This window comes from Melopsittacus undulatus, unplaced genomic scaffold, assembly GCF_012275295.1.
Source record: "Melopsittacus undulatus isolate bMelUnd1 unplaced genomic scaffold, bMelUnd1.mat.Z mat_scaffold_234_arrow_ctg1, whole genome shotgun sequence".
In the NCBI taxonomy this organism is placed as follows: Eukaryota; Metazoa; Chordata; class Aves; order Psittaciformes; family Psittaculidae; genus Melopsittacus; species Melopsittacus undulatus.
In genome coordinates, this window is record NW_022994177.1 from 10,370 (window position 1) to 16,786 (window position 6,417).

General features: G+C 50.2%; 1 long non-coding RNA gene across 3 annotated transcripts; it reads right to left on the minus strand.

The window, feature by feature from the left end:
* Window positions 1-487: 487 nt before the first annotated feature.
* Window positions 488-5,513, minus strand: LOC117438400 (uncharacterized). 3 transcript variants are annotated; one of them, XR_004550751.1, is made up of 5 exons: window positions 5,395-5,513; window positions 4,600-4,696; window positions 4,101-4,225; window positions 3,762-3,881; window positions 488-983 (listed from the first exon to the last, which is right to left on the minus strand). It is a non-coding gene; the product is annotated as an uncharacterized lncRNA (long non-coding RNA). The 3 variants fall into 3 exon arrangements; XR_004550753.1 differs by lacking the exon at window positions 5,395-5,513 and adding an exon at window positions 4,839-5,318; XR_004550752.1 differs by lacking the exon at window positions 5,395-5,513 and having other exon boundaries at window positions 4,600-4,816.
* Window positions 5,514-6,417: the final 904 nt, after the last annotated feature.

Sequence of the window (6,417 nt, forward strand, 5' to 3'; positions counted from 1 at the left end):
CCACACACTGAACTATGTGGAACTACTCTTGACCCCATTATAGATGTGGGTAAACGAAACCCAAAGTCCACATCTGACCTCTTTTCCAAACCAAGCCTTCTCCCAAGGAGTCACACAAGGCCCTGAATCCCTTCTGCTGGCACTCCTCATTTGCCACAAAAGCCATTCATCAATTCTGATGGCCAAAGGTCAGAATTCCACTTGGCCTGGGACACTTGTGCATCTGTGCATAATTAACTTGATGGTAAACATTAGTTAAAGTTTTCACTGCTTCTTACACAACGATTTTGCTGGAAAAAGATTTTTCCACCTCAAGAACTGCAGCATCATTCCCTGGGACCAAGTGCAGTTTGCCTTAAACTATATGACTTAAAGACATGCAACCAAATTATGTCCTTCACATGTTATCATCACAATCCAATGGAAGATACATCTAAAAACACTTCCAAATGAACAATACACAAAATCACTTATTCTAAGCGTGTCGCAAGTTTTGGTTTGTTTTTATTTTTAACCAAGATAGAATAAAACAAAGTCCTTCTGAGAAGCAAACATGTGAAAAATGCCATGACAAAATAGACGAGATCCTTATCTTACTACGTGTGTATGAACTTATGAGCATTTCTGAATGTTACCAATACCACTGCTGCTTTACCTACACAACATAATCTAGCAAAATAAAAATACAGAACAGCTGGTATAGAAGCTGGATACAGCTGGAACATTGTGTCAACATTTTTTAATGGAATCATATTTCATGGACAAGAAAGACAGCCCCACAGAAAAAGTGCAAGTAAATCACCGGTTTCAGCTGAAACCTGCATTTCAGATGCCACTCAAGACTGAACTGTCATGCCACTTTCTGCACAGAAGAGTTAAGGAACATACGAAAAAGAAAACGTTTGTGACTCCTAGGTGGACAAGGCCTGAAATCAGTGCAGTGGTGATTGAGTTCAGCTGGAAAGGAGGTCCATCTGGAGGAGCTACAAGGAGAAGAAAAAGGCAGAGGTAAGGTCTGGTTACAATCTGGCAGCAGTGCCAAACACTTCTGTCTCTCCATTACCACAACCTATATACAGAAGAATTACAAAGAAGGGACTAAAACTGTACTTCACAATGAGCACCTGTCTACTTGGATAAAGCTTACCTGCGTATACACTGAAAATAGTTATTAGTTCTTTAAATATTCATGATACTGGGGGATAGAGTAAGGATACTTATAAGACATCTCATATTCTACTGACTGACCTTGATCTATGCCATTTAAGGCAAGACTGTTGTTGTCCAAGAACTGTCAAGACAGGGTATAAGGATCTGTGGCCTAATCAAGTTAATGAAAAGATTTCTTCCCTGATGATCACTACTCATATCTCAATTCAAAGTGTATATAAACCCTTAGCAAACATATCTAGCACCATATATCTGAGATACTTCAAGTTTATCCATATACCTCCACAGAAGACTTTTAAGCATATTTATCAGTTCTCAGAAGAGGTAACATATTTTACTATCTAGCACAGCTCAACAGGCTATGAACCAGCCCCTGGATACTGGAACACACACACACAAACATAGCCTGTACCACCTTTTCCAACAGGAAGGAAAAAAAGCACCAATATGCATTTATCTAAGAGCCTTGTTTGCCATTGCCAGTGATGGAGAGTGAGATGAAACAATTCAGCTTCTCCATGGGAAACCAGACTGCTCCTCCCAGAAACAGCCACCTGCCCTCAGTATCATCAAGGATGACGGGAAGGAAAGGCAGCAGCCATTAACACAGCAAGCAGTGTGCAGCAAATTAATGATCTGGAGTTTATTATTTTAATGATATCCATGGGTAGGAACACACCATGGAGCAGCTCATTAAAGGGAGAACATTGTTTCTATGCCCGGAAAGAAAAGTAGCTGCTTTTATGTGGTTTAAGTTGAGAAAAAAAGGGAATAAATAGTAATGGAGTTTACAGGACAGGATAGGTTGCTTGCTTGTGCCACTCAGTCCTGTCACGTACAAGTGAAAGGTGGAACGGCCCAATGGACCATCTGGTTACCTTGACTGTCTTAGTCATCAGCTACTCCTTGTTACCAGCAGAGAACAGTAACAGACTGAAACTAGTCCTCCAAGTGCCCAAAGAAGTAGCAACCTAAAACTTAAAAGACCTGATCTCCCTCACAGCCTACTTCCTTCACTACCCTAGCAGACCACAAGTTGCAACCAAGCTTCTCCATAGGTTCTTCGTATGGTTAAATGCTAGGAAAACAGGAGCTGAAGCACAGCTTCTCTGAGTTTGAGCCCTGAACTGCACCATAATACCCAGTCTGCTGCTCCACTTCTGCATGAGATGAGCGAATTTTACTGTTAAAGTCTGGTGTTCTGTCTGGCAATTGCAATGTCCGCTCACCCTCACATGTCACAGCAGTAGATTTTCATTTCAAATCCATCACAGGGATTACAAATTCCTATGTTTGTGGGGCTGTGTATACAAATTAAACTGAGCCAGTTTCACCCAGATTCACCAATTGACTTCTCTACAGCATGTCAGCACTGACTCCCTCAACTGACCAAAAAAAAAAAACCCCCAAAAAAGAAAAACATTCCAGCAAGTGCATAGAGCTCAATCAAAGCAGGTCATCTGCTCAGTTCTGATTCACTCATAAACCCTCTTTCATGTTTCTTCAAATCTGGTTAACTTCCCACATTATTAATTGCTGGTTGGCACCTCATCTACATAAAATAAAAATGGGATGCATTATATTCTACAAATACCTCTGCCTACCTGTTCCCCTCCTTGCAACACAAAAGCCAGCAGTCCTAGCTTTATTTTCCAAACACATCAGGGGGAAGGCAAACACATGTAGGGGAAGGCAAAAACCCAAACCAGGTTCTTATCTCACTGCCAATGGAAAAGGTGGTACCTTCAAAGGTCACCCAGGCTGTCTGATGACATTTTGTAGCACCCCATGGAGCTGTTCCCCGTGTCACAACACAACCAAAACCACAGACAGAGGCAATGGGCAGGAAACGAAACACAGGGCAGGAAAGTTCATTTAAACATTAAGAGAAAAGGTTTACTCTCAAACAAACCAATCACCAGAACACGTTGCCCAAAGAACTTGTAGAGATCTTGGAGATGTTCAGAGAGGACAAGGCACCAGAGGCTGAGCAAGGGCTTGGAGTAAACAGCAGGAAATCCCTTCCAACCTCACCCACTCTGTACTATCCATCCTAACACCAATGGCTCCCAAAGGGCCACCAGCAGTATCCAACCTGACCCCTGTAAGACCCAAACCGACACTGACACCACCCAACCTAAGGCTTCCCTTATACAAACTAACACCTATGCCTGCCAAATTTTCCTTCCACCACAAGCATTCAAGTCCCAGTAAAGGTTAACAAAGCCCTTTACACCTCCCATTATATTCCCAGTACGCTGGTGTGCTTCTTCAGAAGCCTTTCCAGCCAATAAAACAGGCCCAAACTAATAATACTTGTTATTTAGACAGAGCCACTATTGCTTGGTATCTCTTCCAAACAGACTTCAGCAGGACCATAAGGAACAACATCTTCTCCAGAGAGATTTGAGTCTGATCTAAATGTAGGTATTTTTTACAGACAGACATGCTTCAGATGCCTCATCTGTATCTATATACAAAGCTAACCCCAAATGTCTCAGTTGCTTTTGGGTAATACACAATGGTAACTTGGAAGCAAAACACTTTGGCAGGCTGCATACCGTGTACAAAAGCACACTGGTATTACTCACCGTCAGATGACAGAGTTCCTGGTACGCAGGGAGAAGACGGAAGGCATCCCAAGCAGTCTTCCTAGTATGTCCCCTGGTCTCACCCTGGATGATCGCACGCAGACGAGAGCAGCAACGAGGCTGAGGGAAAACAAAGGAGAATTGACAACATCAGCCCAGCAAAAGCATGACTGCGGGGCTCTGAGCCTATCGGCTCATACAACCCAGCATCATCAAAGCTCTTCGAAACAGCGGGAAGTGCCAAAAAGAAGCAACCAATTTGGGGAAGGGGCTGGAACCCTGAAAAATGGCTTTAGACTTTTCTGTTTCCCCCTCTTTTCCTTTGAGCCCTTTACTTACTGTCCATGCAGGACCCGTGTCGCCCGCACGCTCTGTTCCCTGCAGCACAGAATGCCCCATGCCCGGGGAGCTGACTCAGACCCGAGGCTGAGGAGGACTCTTTGGTGCTTACGGGTGGGAGCTGCCTTTCAAAGGAACAGAGAAGAGAATAAATAAAACCGGCAAACTGGGAAGCGCAGGGAAGCAGGGGAGAATTGCTGTTGTTCCTGGCTTATAGATAGGAAAACTGAGGCATGGACGGCTGAAATCTGTCCGGAAAAGCTGTCGCTGGCCATCCCCTACCCAGGCTTGCTCGGCATACTGGTGGCACCGCTCCGGGTGCCTCCGTGTGTAGGGGATGCCCAGCACCAGCTTTCGGTAGCGGCTCCCCAACTGTGGGAGCCGGGCTGGACGCTCGCGCTCCGTGTGCTGTGACTGACAAGTATAATAAAATTATAACAACATAAATATAACAGCCCTGAAAAGAAAGCCGTACAGAGACACTTGTTAATGCACTCACTGGGAAGCCTTGAGAGGTCCTGATGCTCCGCACTCAGCTGATTCCATTACGGCAAACATCCCAGCACAACAGCACAAAACGCCGCAAGACTCCAAAGCTACAAAACACAAAGCACAGCACAGAGAACTCCACCCGCTGAAGCCCGAGAGCTGAATGAGCCTCTCCCGGCAACACTGCGCCTTTATACCCCAGGCAGCAGCCACAACTCCTCCCTCAATGATCTGGGGGCAAAGCAGCACCTGGGGTAAAAGAGGTAGGATGAGCAGTGCTTTCCGTTTTGGCTGATGGCTGCAGCCCAGGAGGAGATCCAGGGAGAAAAGGGCTCTTCAACAGAGCAAACCCCGGCGTGCTTTATCCAGAGAACAGCCCCATCTCTTAGAGAGAGATCCAGAGATCGGGCACCGGAGAGGCCGTGTGCAGAGCTCCCTCTGAATTTCAGGTGGCCAAGCGAGGGCAGGAGCTCTGTGTGTGCAGGTGATGCCTGCGGCGTTTGCAAAACCAAAAGCACCGCTCCGAGGAGCATTCCACGGAGGACTGAAGCCGGGCGCGGAGCAGCAGCTCCGGAGCCCGTTTCCCCTGCGGCACCGAAAAAGGGAGCGTGTGCTGCCACCGTGCGTCCGAACGGCGGTACTGCAGGTGGTGGAGGTGGGGGGGGCGGAGCGGCTCCGGAAGCCGCTCGCTGCTGCCGTCATGTGTCGGTGAAGACGGGAGGGGGGGGCCGCTCTGTCGAAAATTCAGCATTGAAATGGGGGGAGACGGGGGAGAAAGCGGCTGGGGGCCGCTGTCCGGTACTACCGTGTGTCCTTCGGGCGGCAATCAGCGGCAAACCGGGTCGGGAAAGCGGAGGTGCAGCGCCGAGAGACGACTGGTGCTGCCATCATGTGGCCAAAGTTCGGTACTGCACACGGTGAAGAAAAGCGGCTGCGCGGGTGAAGCCTCAGCCAATCAGAGGAGTGGGGGGGCGATGACCGAAAGGGGCGTGACTACGAGCGGGTGACGTGCGCATCAGCCAATCAGAGGAGGGGGGGCGGAGCCGGAGAGGGGCGTGGCTACGAACGGGTCACGTGCGCAGCAGCCAATCAGAGGAGAGGGGGGGCGGAGCCGGAGAGGGGCGTGGCTAGGAGCGGGTCACGTGCGCATCAGCCAATCAGAGGAGAGGGGGGCGGAGCCGGAGAGGGGCGTGGCCAGGAGCGGGTCACGTGCGCCTCAGCCAATCAGAGGAGTGGGGAGCGGAGCCGGCGCCGGGCGGGACTAAGCGTGATTGACAAGCGCCGCAGCCAATCAGAGGCGTGGGGGGGCGCCGTCGGCGCCGGGCGGGACTAAGCGTGATTGACAACCGCCGCAGCCAATCAGAGGCGTGGGGGGGCGCCGCCGGCGCCGGGCGGGACTAAGCGTGATTGACAACCGCCGCAGCCAATCAGAGCAGTGATCCGGCGCCGCCGGAGCCGGGCGGGACTAGGCGTGACTGACAAGCGCCGCAGCCAATCAGAGGAGTGGGGGGGCCAGTGTAGAAGCCGAACGGAAGCGGGGCGGGAGTAAGAGTGACTGACAGGCGTCTCAGCCAGTCGGGGTGCGGGTTGTGCCGCCGAACCGGGCCCGGACCGTACCGTACCGAGCCGAGGCGAATCATGGGGGTAACGGGACTCGGCGGAGGCAAACGGGGGGGGCAATGGCAGCTGTCGGCTCCCCTGGGACCCCATGGAAGCCACTCCGGTCCCTCCGGGCGGCTCCGTCCCCCTCAGGCGGCTTCGGCTCCGCTCGGTTCCCTTCGGGCGGCTCCGTCCCCCTCAGGCGGCTTCGGCTCCGCTCGGTTCTCTT